Here is a 12,221-nt window from a genome sequence, read left to right on the forward strand (position 1 = left end):
TGCTATCATTGTATAGACATGGGGTGCATATTGGACGAAAGTACCTGTATGACTTGTGTAGTAATTAGGTTTCCATGTTTAATGCCTTTTATATGTTCAAGTTTATCACAGAAATGTAGAAAACCTGCATATAGATTGAGATCTTATATCTTGAAAAAGAATAGGAATCAATTATATTAACCTGCTATTATAATAGAAAGAAGAGATTTAGAATTGATTATTAAAATTAATAGAATGAACAGTTGATGAAATTAATTCCTAGGATTTTTATTATTGATTTTTAAGTAGTGATTCATTGTTTTTTTTCCAGTTCTTTAATTTTGGTTCGTAGTTTATAGTATTTCTTTTATTTTTAATTGTTCACTTAAATTTTAATTAACCGAATAGAATTTGAAAATCAATTAGTGGTACTTGGGAGTTAGTCTCTGTGGGACGATATCCGTTCTTCTGAAATTTACTACTTGACACGACTACGTATACTTGCGTACAAGAAATTACAAATCAAGTTTTGGCGCCGTTGTCGGGGACTTAATTGCCAATATCATAGTTATTGTTCTTTGTTCTAATTTGGTTATTTTATTTTATTTAATTTCTGTTAACATTTATTTGGATCAAGGTTCTATTGTGTTTCAGGACTTGTTGGTATATGCGAAGCAATAGACAAAAGGAGATTATACCAATAGATCGGGAAATTGAAAGAATGTGCAGACAGAACCGGAAAATAAAAAGGAGATTGGAATTTACCACGGTTGAAAATTTGGGAAACGGTGCTAATAATGGTCAATGGGCTGCAGAAATTCCAAAGGAGCAAGGACCAAGAACATTGAGAGATTATGTACTTCCTACTGTTACAGGAGTGCATTCATGCATTAGACCTCCAACAATTGCTGCCAACAATTTTGAGATTAAGCCTGTAATCCTTCAAATGGTCCAAACAACTGTTCAGTTTGGAGGTATGCCAACGAAGGACCCCAATTTACACATAGCTAATTTTCTGGAGTTATGTGCAACGTTCAAGATGAATGGGGTGAGTGATGGTGCTATAAGACTGAGGTTATTCCCATTTTCACTGAGGGATAGGGCAAAGAGTTGGTTGATATCTTTACAGGCGAATTCTATCACTACATGGAGGAGTTAGCTCAGAATTTCCTTGCCAAGTTCTTTCCTTCAGCAAAGGCTGCAAAACTAAGGGGAGAAATTAATAATTTTTATCAGTTGGATGGAGAGTCACTGTATGATTCTTAGGAGCGCTTTAAGGAGTTGTTAAGGAAGTGTCCACACCATGGAATAGAAAAGTGGATGCTGGTGCATAATTTTTATAATAGGTTGAATGGAACCACGAGGACAATTATAGATGCCGCAGCGGGAGGTTCCTTTATGAGTAAGAGTGCTAATGAGGCATATGAGCTATTAGAGGAGATGGCGATGAATAATTACCAATGGCCAACTGAAAGGGGACAACCAAAGAAGGTGGCTGGAATGATGGAATTGGATGCTATATCCATGCTTACAGCTCAAGTAGCGGCCTTGACAAAGCAACTACAAAAGACTACACTCCCATCTCAAGCTATGCAAATTCAAAACCTTTGTGAAGTGTGTGGTACAACCCATCAACCCAACCAATGCCCTGCTATAGTTATGAATAACATGCCCATGGAAGAAGTACAAGCTATAGGAAATTACCAAAGACAACCCAATAATCCCAATTCCATGTCTTACACCCCAGCTTGGAAGAATCATCCTAATTTTTCCTGGTCTAATAATCAAAATACTCTACAACCTTATCCTCCACCTCAGCCACAATATCAACCTGCCCAAAATAGACCACCATATCCACAGCAACATTCACAACAATACCCTCCACCTCGATATTATCAACCACAAAATAGACCGCAACAAATGCTAATGAAACCAGCTGAACCTCAATCTGATGTACTCAACCAATTCATATCTGAAACCAGGGTGTCCATAAGGAGTTTGGAGACTCAAATAAGGCAATTGGCTACTTTAATGTCTATTAGGTATTCTACATAACCCGGCCTATTACTTCCATTGTTTGTCTGTGCTCTTTTTTCATTGTCGGATAGCTTATTGTTTAACGCCCAAACGTGACTTCCACTTAGCGGTAGTCGTAGTATAGATCGGGCGGTCGATTCCACAAGGAGGCAAGGAAATAAAGTTAATCAATAAATAAAGTTTAAGAGATAAATAATGTGAGGAAAATAGAACAAGTGATATTTTTGTTGTTTTTGAAATTCAAAGATTAGAAATCAGATAGAATAAAGTGTGATGTAACAATAGGTAACAAGTAGGAATGATCAAGAATCACCAATATGCATAATTATTTATTTGGATCTTTGATTCACAAAAATTACACAAATGGATAGTTCACATCCCAACTATTCATTTGGAAGATTTAACATTGAAGCACAAATATATTTAACAAAAATGTATTCAAGTGATTATTATTCTTTATCATGAAAAGATGAGATAAATCTTATGAGAAATCTAAAAATGACATTATACCATTGGCAATAATGCAATAAAAGATTGGACATAAAACCTAACACAAATATTACTTTTACTATTTATAAAATACATAGAAAGAGCATGACTAATTCTATATAGATTTAGCAAAAGTAAATATATATGAATGAGATGGAGAAAATGATAAATATGTTATCTATATTATTTTCACTAATTTGATAATGCACAGAAAGTGCTTGACAAAATCTATATAATATTAGTAAACATACATATAGATAACAAAATGAAAGAATAGAGATTAAGAAGTAGAGATGAAAGAAAATAAATCACTCAAATATATAAACTTTAGGCACATAGTGAATCCAAAATACCAAACAAAGTCATAGTGCATATAGGATCATCCTAACCTTCCTAAGAATGTTAGCCTATTATGCTAGACATTATCATGAAATTCTAGAGAGAAAATATGAGAAATAAGACTAAAATTTGGTAGAGTTTTGCTACCTAAAAATTACATGGTAAATATGAAAGAAGAGTCCCTATTTATAGAGGGAGAAAATGACTAAAAAGAAATTAAACAACAATTTGGGGTTTAAAAAATAAATCTGAAATATTAATAATAAAATATGATTTTGAAAAATCAAATCTTATTATAAATATTAACATAGTTATTTTGGTGTATGGTCAAAATACCATTTTTCAGAAACACCAAAAAAGATGAGCTTTAAAGCTCAAAGTGGTAATTTGCAAGACCCAAAGTGCTTAGAAGATTGGGCTCATGGGTGGCTGGTGGCAGCTGGTTCATTGATCAGGCGCAACCAATGGGAAGAAGACACTGTTGGATTAGCTTATACAGGATCTTTATTTATTTTCATGTATATCTAATATTAAACAAATTAATACGAGATAGCCTAAAACATGTTTCTAAAAATATAATACTTACAGTATACGCAGCGGAATTAAAGAGTCCTTCCTTCAGTTTCTCTAACTCTTGTATCCTCTCTGTCGCAGAGTATTATCAAGAAACTGAACCGATCTTCTATTTTCTTCACAATCTTCCAATGTATCCTTAGAACCACCTAGACTAGTGTGGGAAATTCTCAACACATGAGATAGATATAGAGAGAAGAAGAGAAAATAACAAAGAGGCTTAGAAAAGGACTTGTGTTTAGAGAGAATCTAAAACTATCAGAAAATCTGACTTGTGACTTATCAAACTTATGTTTTGACTTCTCTCTAAACACTCCTTTTATAGACTCAATTAGGTCATTTAATTTAATTAAAAAATCAATAAAATAATAGCCATTTTGAAGCCCTAGGTCGAAATTATCATGGGCTATAGGCCCGTGAAATTTCCCATTTGATTATAAACCCATTGGACTTAAAATCAAGGCCTGTATTATTTTCTATTGATTTAATTAATTAAATAATTATTTAAATCCTTTATCAAATTAATTATTTATAATTTGAACCTTGATTTAAACTTATTTATTAATTTAGATACCAATTTATCTTAATTAATAAATCTGCCATAATTTCTGTTTTCTTCTCAAAATTACACAACTCTGTGAAACTATCCAAAATTGTCATGGTCAACTTTGATAATTCTAATTGATGATTAAATCAATTAATTGAGACTATCTAGATGATTTTATCCAAGGTACAATGGGGACCATGGGCCTATGAAATCAAACTCCAATAAGTTATCATAAATCTAACAAATAAATTTACTAACTTATTAATTCCTCGTGACTCCACTATAGACTTGGAATTGCACTCTTGAATTCATAGAACGCTCTATAACAAATATAGATACGCTATTAATTATCCATTGTTACAACCATAATTGTCACTCAATCCTCTATTGACGGTCTACAATGAGATAGGATTAAAATACCGTTTTACCCCTCATTGTATTTTATCCTTAAAACACTTAGTTCCTTGTAAATGATATTTCAGTAAACTAATTTAATTACTGAAATGAGATCTCTATCATTTAACACCTTGAACCAAACTAAAAGGAAACCATCGTTTCACTTCTTCATCAGAAGCTATAGATGTTCATATCTATGATTAACACTCCCACTCAATTATACTACCGAGTTCCCAAGATGTAAGTATGGGCTAATCCGTAGGGTATGCTGGTAACGAACAAGTCAAAGAACTCAAATAATACAATCAGTTAGAATACTAACTACTCATAATTGAGATTGAATTGACCTATGGTCAACTATATGATATGACTATAATAGATAATAACGGTATGTTTACTTATCTTATCAACTGTCAATATCGGTCCTGTCCGATGTAACAAATACATCCGATCTTATCTACTTTGCTAATGTTCTGGAAAGAACATAACACTGTAATGTGTAAGTAGATCATATCGTAGATTGGCAAGTCAGTGTAAATCTGGTGCACTGACTAATCTTAGGACTAACTTATTTTGAACATATAATCATATTTATATTCCACTGTGATTACATCACTATAAATAAGATTAGCTATATGCTCGGGATTTAGTAGAAGTTTATATTAAACAAATAATCATGAAAATAAAACATGTGAGCAAAGTGATTGACCAAGTCAAAAAATGATTTCTATTCTTTTATTGATAATAAAATGAGATTACAAAGAATTTGAGTTTTAATTAGGGCATAAAACCCCAACAGACACATGGGCGGCTGGCTGTGGGATGGATTGCTTGGTTGACTGGTTCAACATAGGAGGATAAGGGGACCCGAATTGGGCTTGCTAGGATGTTGGGCCTGCATTGGGCTGGTGGGTGCTGGCTTTGGATGATTATGTTGGGCCGCTGGAAAGGTTGGTGAGCTGAAGGGAATGGCGTTGGAGTGAGGATCAAGAGGCCAGCTTGCATGTGGGTCAAGAGGCTGCTGAAGGATGCGTGGCGCGAGGAGGAAGCACCACTTGGCGCGCTGGGCTTGGGCCAAACGGGCCTGGGCAAAATTACTTCAAAAATGCCACAATTCCACTACATTTTCAATTCTACTCCTTCCCTTCTTGCTCTCTTTTTTTCTCTTCATTTCAAAGTGCCAAAATACAACTTTAATTCCTACAAAGTAACAATAAATTAAATCACAATAAAATATTTTCATTTATAAAATAAATCATATTAATTCTATAAAAATATTAATTAAAACTTTTTTTATTTTGACTATTAAAATCAATAAATGTGTATTTTTCACCACTAATCACTTATTGTCAGGATTCCTTCTCTTCTAGCCATTATTGTTGCTATGTTGATGATTGATGATTGTTGTTGTGGTTCCAACCATTCTGAGGTTGATTATGCTTTTTAGGTTCAGGCTTACTGGCCTCCTCCTTACTAACATTCGCCTGAAGCCTTTCCACTTCGATAGTCGTTTCTAGAGCATCTGCGTAAGAAGTGGTTCTAGGGTTTGCTAGTTTAACTCCTAGCTCAATCTTTGGTTTGAGTCCCTTAACGAACTTGGTGACCCTCAGGAAATCAGTTGGGACCAACTCTGGTGTAAACTTGGCTAGTCGGTCGAACTGTTGTGCATACTCTACTACTGTTAAGTTGCCCTGCTTAAGACTGGTGAACTCTTCTACCCTTGTAGCGATGACTACCGAGTTGTAGTACTTATTGTGAAAGAGCTCCACAAATCTAGTGGCGACGTCGTGAGTCTACTTTACTAAATCCCACCAGATTCTAGCATCCTTCTTTAGAAGAGACAAAACGCAGGATATGCGATTTGCGTTGCTGAGATTCATGTGTGCTAGGATCGACTCTACATTCCTGAGCCATTCTTCCGCCTTGAAGGGGTCTGTTGTCCCTTCAATGTTTGGAGTGTGTTGCTTATGAAACCGCTCATATATTGGCTCTATGTACTGAGCTGGGTAGGGCGCATAGTTCGCCATTGGCCAACCCCCATAAGGACCTACTTGCTGGGGTGCTTGAGCCATTTGCTGAGGCTGCGGTTGCGGCTGAGGCTGAGTCTGTGGCTGAGCCTATTGTCATTGTTGCTGCAGCAATTCTTCCACTTGTTGCCGTAGTCGAACGATTTCAGCGGTATTGTCAACCGGAGGTGGTGCACTTCTGTTAGCAGCAACATTGGTAGCATGCGTTCCCCTTCTTAGAACTAAAGGGAATTCATTAGTCTTGTTTGCGGTGTTGAAGGCATTGCCGGCTGTGCGTGAGGATCTTATGAGCGACATCTTCAGCAAAGTTCCAACAGTCGAGAAAAAGCGTGTTAGACCTTACCCTAATAGGCTCTAAGGCAAAACTTAATCTAAGCAAACATAACTCGGATCTATTAGTTATGATTTCTTATGAAGAAAGTTATATAAGCCATCTTTATAATTAGGGCGTGTTTCTATACTTAGAAAATAAGGCATCTTTACTATTTCTTAGTCTGTTTCTAATCATCCTATATGACCTGATTCTTAGGCTCGAAACTCGTCGCCACTACTACAAAACTGGGCTTTCCCGACACCCAACCACGACAGAAAACTCTGTTGACTGTCGTAATTGCTTAGCAGGACTCTACGCTGACAGTTAAAAACTGTAGGCATAGAGACCAACGTCGACAACTAATAACTGTCACCGTTGCTTTTGACTGTCACTATTGACCACAATGCCGACAGTTAATTCGAGACCAATGTCGACAGTTAAAATGTGTCGCTATTGACCCCAACGCTGACAGTTAATTCGAGACCAATGCCGACAGTTAAAATGTGTTGCTATTGACCCCAACACCGACAGTTAATTTGAGACCAATGTTGACAGTTAAAATGTGTCGCTATTGACCCCAACGTTGACAGTTTATAAAAGTCCAATGCCGACAGCCATGAAATATTGCCAAAATTCAAATAAAAAATCTAAAATTATAATTGGAAAAATATTGTAAAAATATTAATGAATAGTATAATTTTAAAAATAACTAAATTATGTAAATATATATTTATAAAAATGGTGTATTTATTAAAAACTTTAAAAACTAGATTTTTTTATTTATAAATTTTTCATAGGATTAATTTTTGTATTTATAATAATTTTTATATCAAAATTTAAATTTATTATTCTTTAACATATTTATAAAATTAACTATATTATTTTTTAATATATTTATAAAATTTGTATTAGTTAAAAAAAATTGTTTTATTAATTGGAAAGATATTATAAAAAAATTAATGAAATAGTATAATTTTAAAAATATTAAATTATGTAAATATATATATTTATAAAAATTATTTGTTTCGCGCGAAACCAAATAAAAAACCACCAAAAAAAAATTCATTTCCCTCTCTATCTTCTTCTTATTCTTCCTATCTGTCTCACACAGAGAAGACTCAGTCTATGCTTAATCGTTTCATCTCCTTGAAAGCCGAGGAGATGAAGAAGTCGAAGGAGCGTTGTCCGATCTTGGCTTCAGAATGCCGAGACTTAGCTGAGGCCGATAAGTGGCGCCAGCAGATCATGCACGAGATCGGTCGCAAGGTTACTGAGATTCAGACGATGAGGATGGGGTTCTGGAGAGGGTGGAGGGGCCTGCGGAGGATAAAATGAGGGCAGAGGCGGTGGCAGACTGCCAGAGTATGGAAGAGATAAGGAAGGAAGCAAAGAGGTATTGAATTTTTGTTTCCTTTGGTTCAGTTTTTGGTATAAATCAACCAATTTCAGTCTTTCGAGTGGCCCATAATATTATTGCTGGTGAGATTTCCATATTAAATAATCCAAATGACCAGATTTTTTACAAGTTTTGGACTTGCAATCCATTACGAAGTATCTGTTTTTGATGAAATTTATGATAGGAGGGTTATGAATTTAGATAATTTTGGGGGTTCTTAAAAGTGAATCCTCTTTCCAATGTTGAGTATTTTGTATTTGAAAGAAATAGAAACGGGCTTACAGGTTTAATTTTGTGTGTTAAATTATATAATTTGGCAATTTTGAATTATTTTTTGAATTTGGATTTGTGGTCTTGCTTTGTGCTAACGTTCTTCTAATGAGAATCTAGATCTCCAAACTAATTTTAGGCTACATGTTTTGATTTTTGTTCTTCTAATGAGAACCAACCTCTACTCATATACACTAACACCCATATTTATCCATTTATATCTTGGAAAATAGGTATTTGTCACAATAATATATATGCTTGGTTAATTATTTTTCGTCAATATGCAATGACAGTGTATACCACATATGTATATAAACCGCTATATACAGTTTATCAGATAGAACAAGACACAGACAATTGAATTAGACAGAATAGAATGAAATGCTTTGACTCAGTCGGAAGCATTGATGGTATTAGCTAGGTGTGTTTATTGCTGTAATATATATAGAAGAGTTATAATATAATATGTTATGTATGTAAAGACAAAAAGGGTATTGATGAGAGAAGTGAGTGACCTGAAGCAGCAGCTTCAACGACGTCGGATTTGGAGTCCTTAGTATGGAGAAGAAGCCTGGTTGTGAAGCCGGGATTAGAACTGTAGAAATCAGAAAGAGCCATATTGATGCAGCTCAGCCCCATCTTCCCAATATCAGCCATATTGAAAACGGTAGTGATCACTCTTATCACTTATTTTCTTTTTAAATGTCTTTAAATACTACATATGTATTTGACTAGTAGTTTGTCCTTATACCCGTACTCTCTCTCATATATATATATAGAAGTATGTGTGTTAGAAAATTGCATAAATTTAAGTAAAATTAGGTTTTGAGCTTACTGAGTATATATAGACTGAGTCACAAATATTAGATATGTTTTTATTTGTTTCATGTTTGTTTGCAAATAGTTCGGTTTTCAGTTCAAGTTTTGGACATATTATGGATGACTCTTGTCTTCCAACTAGTTTTGGTAAGTAAATCTCTCTCTCTCTCTCTCTCTTATATATGCTTCATCATTGTTCTTGACATGATTTAATTGTAGATAATTATTTTCTCAATCTCTACATCTCTATCTTTGTTTTTAATTTCTGTCGGTCAACAACAATGTTTCTCTTGGTGAAGGTGAGTGATTGAGATCAATCCACTTAACTAAAATTCACACACAAGTGAAAATTTTCAATCTCTGACCTAGAAACTCTTAAAATGAATGGTTAATGAATTTTGTGGTTTTTATCTCGCGTAGTTCCTAGCTTTTTCTCCTAAACACTTGTGAGGAGATTTATTTGAAGGATAACTACCCTGTTTGGACATGGATAGAATGTTGGAAACAATATATCTTGCTTAGTTATTTTTTTTTTTTTCAAATGCACTCAAGGTGTTTGAAGAAAATTCCCAATAATGACACAAATTGATTATGTATGGTAGAACATGAATATGGCTGCTTATGAATTTTTTTGTTCAAATAGGAACGAGTAGATTTGAGACCAAGCTCTAAGTAGAATGAAGTGTGTCATATATGTACTCAACGACCAAGCACATCAAAATAATCATGTGAGGAGTAATGGTAACTGAAGGGTCTTTTTTTTTTTTATTTCCTTTTGCTATTTGTACACTTTCGTAGTGTTATACATAGCATGACAGGAAACCAGACCATTTCTGTTTTCCTTTCATGTCAGAGTCATGCAAGAAACACAAACCCTCTTTTTTTTTTTTTTTTCATTTCTCCTTTCAAAGACATCATTCTAAAGTAATTGAAATCCAAATATACCACAAAGGATGACATTCTAGAGTATATAAGCTTCTTCATTAATTCAAAAGTTTCCATTCTTTGTTAACCAAACATTTAAATAGCCTTCAGATTCAGTAAATTCATTAAATGCTTCTTTTGCATGGTTGTATTAGCTTGTGATTCGTTCCTAAAAACTAAAAGTTGAACTACTTTTATACATCTATTGATTTGATAAGATCTTCTTACTATTTGATGTTGTACCAATTTCAGCAAGAAAGGCAGTTGAAGCTGGAGTTCATGGGATTGTGGTCTCTAATCATGGAGCTCGCCAGCTAGATCATACTCCTACCACTATCTGTCTTAGAAGAGGTGAATATGCTTATCATCATGTTTCTAACCTCTTGTGTAGCTTTTAGGAATTCTGTCTTTCTGATTATAATACAAATGAACAAAGTTCTGATGTTTAATGAATTTTTGAAATCCTTACATTAGGTTGTTCAAGCTGTTGGAGGGAAAGTTCCTGTTATTGTCGATGGAGGAATTCGGCGAGGAATAGATGTCTTTAAGGCTTTAGCCCTTGGAGCACAAGCTGTACTTGTAAGCTTTTACCTTCAAATAAATTGAGCTTTTATGTTTCCTTTCAGCACTTGTCTCAAAATTTTAGGAGAGATTGTTGGTTATGTTCAACACCACAAATGAGCATACGCACTAGAGTACTGACATTCGCATTTCAATGCTCAACTGTTATTAAAAATTACAGATTGGGAGGCCAATTATCTATGGCCTGGCAGCAATGGGGCAACGTGGGGTGAAAAGTGTGATTGAAATGCTGAAGAATGAGTTTGAGCTTACTATGGCCCTATCTGGCTGTCCTGCACTAAAACATATTACGAGGAGTCATGTGATGACACAACGTGACAGTCTCCATTCAAAGAAACCGACTTTTCATGCAATTTTTGTAGTAGTGGTGCTGAGACAGGCTTCAAAGAAACTTTTTTTGTAACAGTTTGCAAGAAGTATGCCTCTAATTTTTATTTTAATACAATGCAAATGTTAGAGGAGTTTAAATATCTTAAATATTCATTCATAGTGAAGTAGGTTCTGGGATTGTTACTGTGTGCTGCGATGATAATGGAAGGTTAAGAACTTATGTGTTTTAGTGAAGTAGGATCTAAGAAATTTGTTTGCTGCGAAGATAAGAAAGAAAACTTGTGTTGTTTGAATTGATATTGGCAGATGGTTGGTTGCTAGTATGGTGAAAATATTGTTTGATTTTATGTAGACTTGTCTATGATTATCCTATAATTGAATTGTGTTTGATTGGTTTGATTATAACATATACTTGTATGAATGTACTTCTTGTGTTAGACGATGTCAGTTTTCTTCTTGTCCCTTGTCTAATGTCTTTGGTGAGGTGATTTATAACATTGAGCATCATTTTTGGTTCTTGTGATCACGTTTAGGTTTAATAGTATAAAGTGCTATACAAAAGTTTGACATTATTAGCACATTGGTTGATAATTCATAGTTACATTGGACTCTAAGTTTCATTCTTTTGGACTAGCATTTATTGATTTTATCAGCTTCGGAGTATATTTTTGTTTTAGTGTCAGCGCATAATTTTTTTAGATTTATTGATTTTAGTGTATATTATGTATTTATATTTTTTGTTGGATACTTTGCTTTTGATTTTGTTATGTTTATTCAGATTCAGGGTCTATATATAGACTATTCTGTTGGTGGCTTTTGGTACCCTGTATATAATTTTATATTTGGTATTCTATGGCACATTTGTGTTGTGTTTACTCTGTTAGTGCTGAAGACTTTGATTATTATCTTGTTATGTTAATCAGTTTTAGGGTATATTTGTGTTTTGATATCAGTGCTTGATTTTTTTTTTAGATTTGTTGATTTTAGTATATATTATGTATATATATTTTTTGTTGGATACTTTGCCTTTGATTTTGTTATGTTTATTCAGATTCAGAGTATATATGTGTATTATTGTAATTAAGTTATTTTTTGTGATTCATTCTTTACATTCATTGCTTTTGGTATATATATATATATCTATATATAAATATGTTTTTGTTTGATATTTCTTTCTGCTATTATTATGGGTAATTATAT

At 33.9% G+C, this 12,221-nt stretch overlaps 1 non-coding gene across 1 annotated transcript; it reads right to left on the reverse strand.

Annotated features, from left to right (window-relative positions):
- Positions 1-1,182: 1,182 nt before the first annotated feature.
- Positions 1,183-1,289, reverse strand: LOC133781167 (small nucleolar RNA R71). Its single transcript, XR_009869960.1, has one exon. It is a non-coding gene; the product is annotated as a small nucleolar RNA R71 (small nucleolar RNA).
- Between the last annotated feature and the right edge of the window lie 10,932 nt (positions 1,290-12,221).

Source organism: Humulus lupulus, chromosome 5, assembly GCF_963169125.1.
Source record: "Humulus lupulus chromosome 5, drHumLupu1.1, whole genome shotgun sequence".
Lineage (NCBI taxonomy): Eukaryota > Viridiplantae > Streptophyta > Magnoliopsida > Rosales > Cannabaceae > Humulus > Humulus lupulus.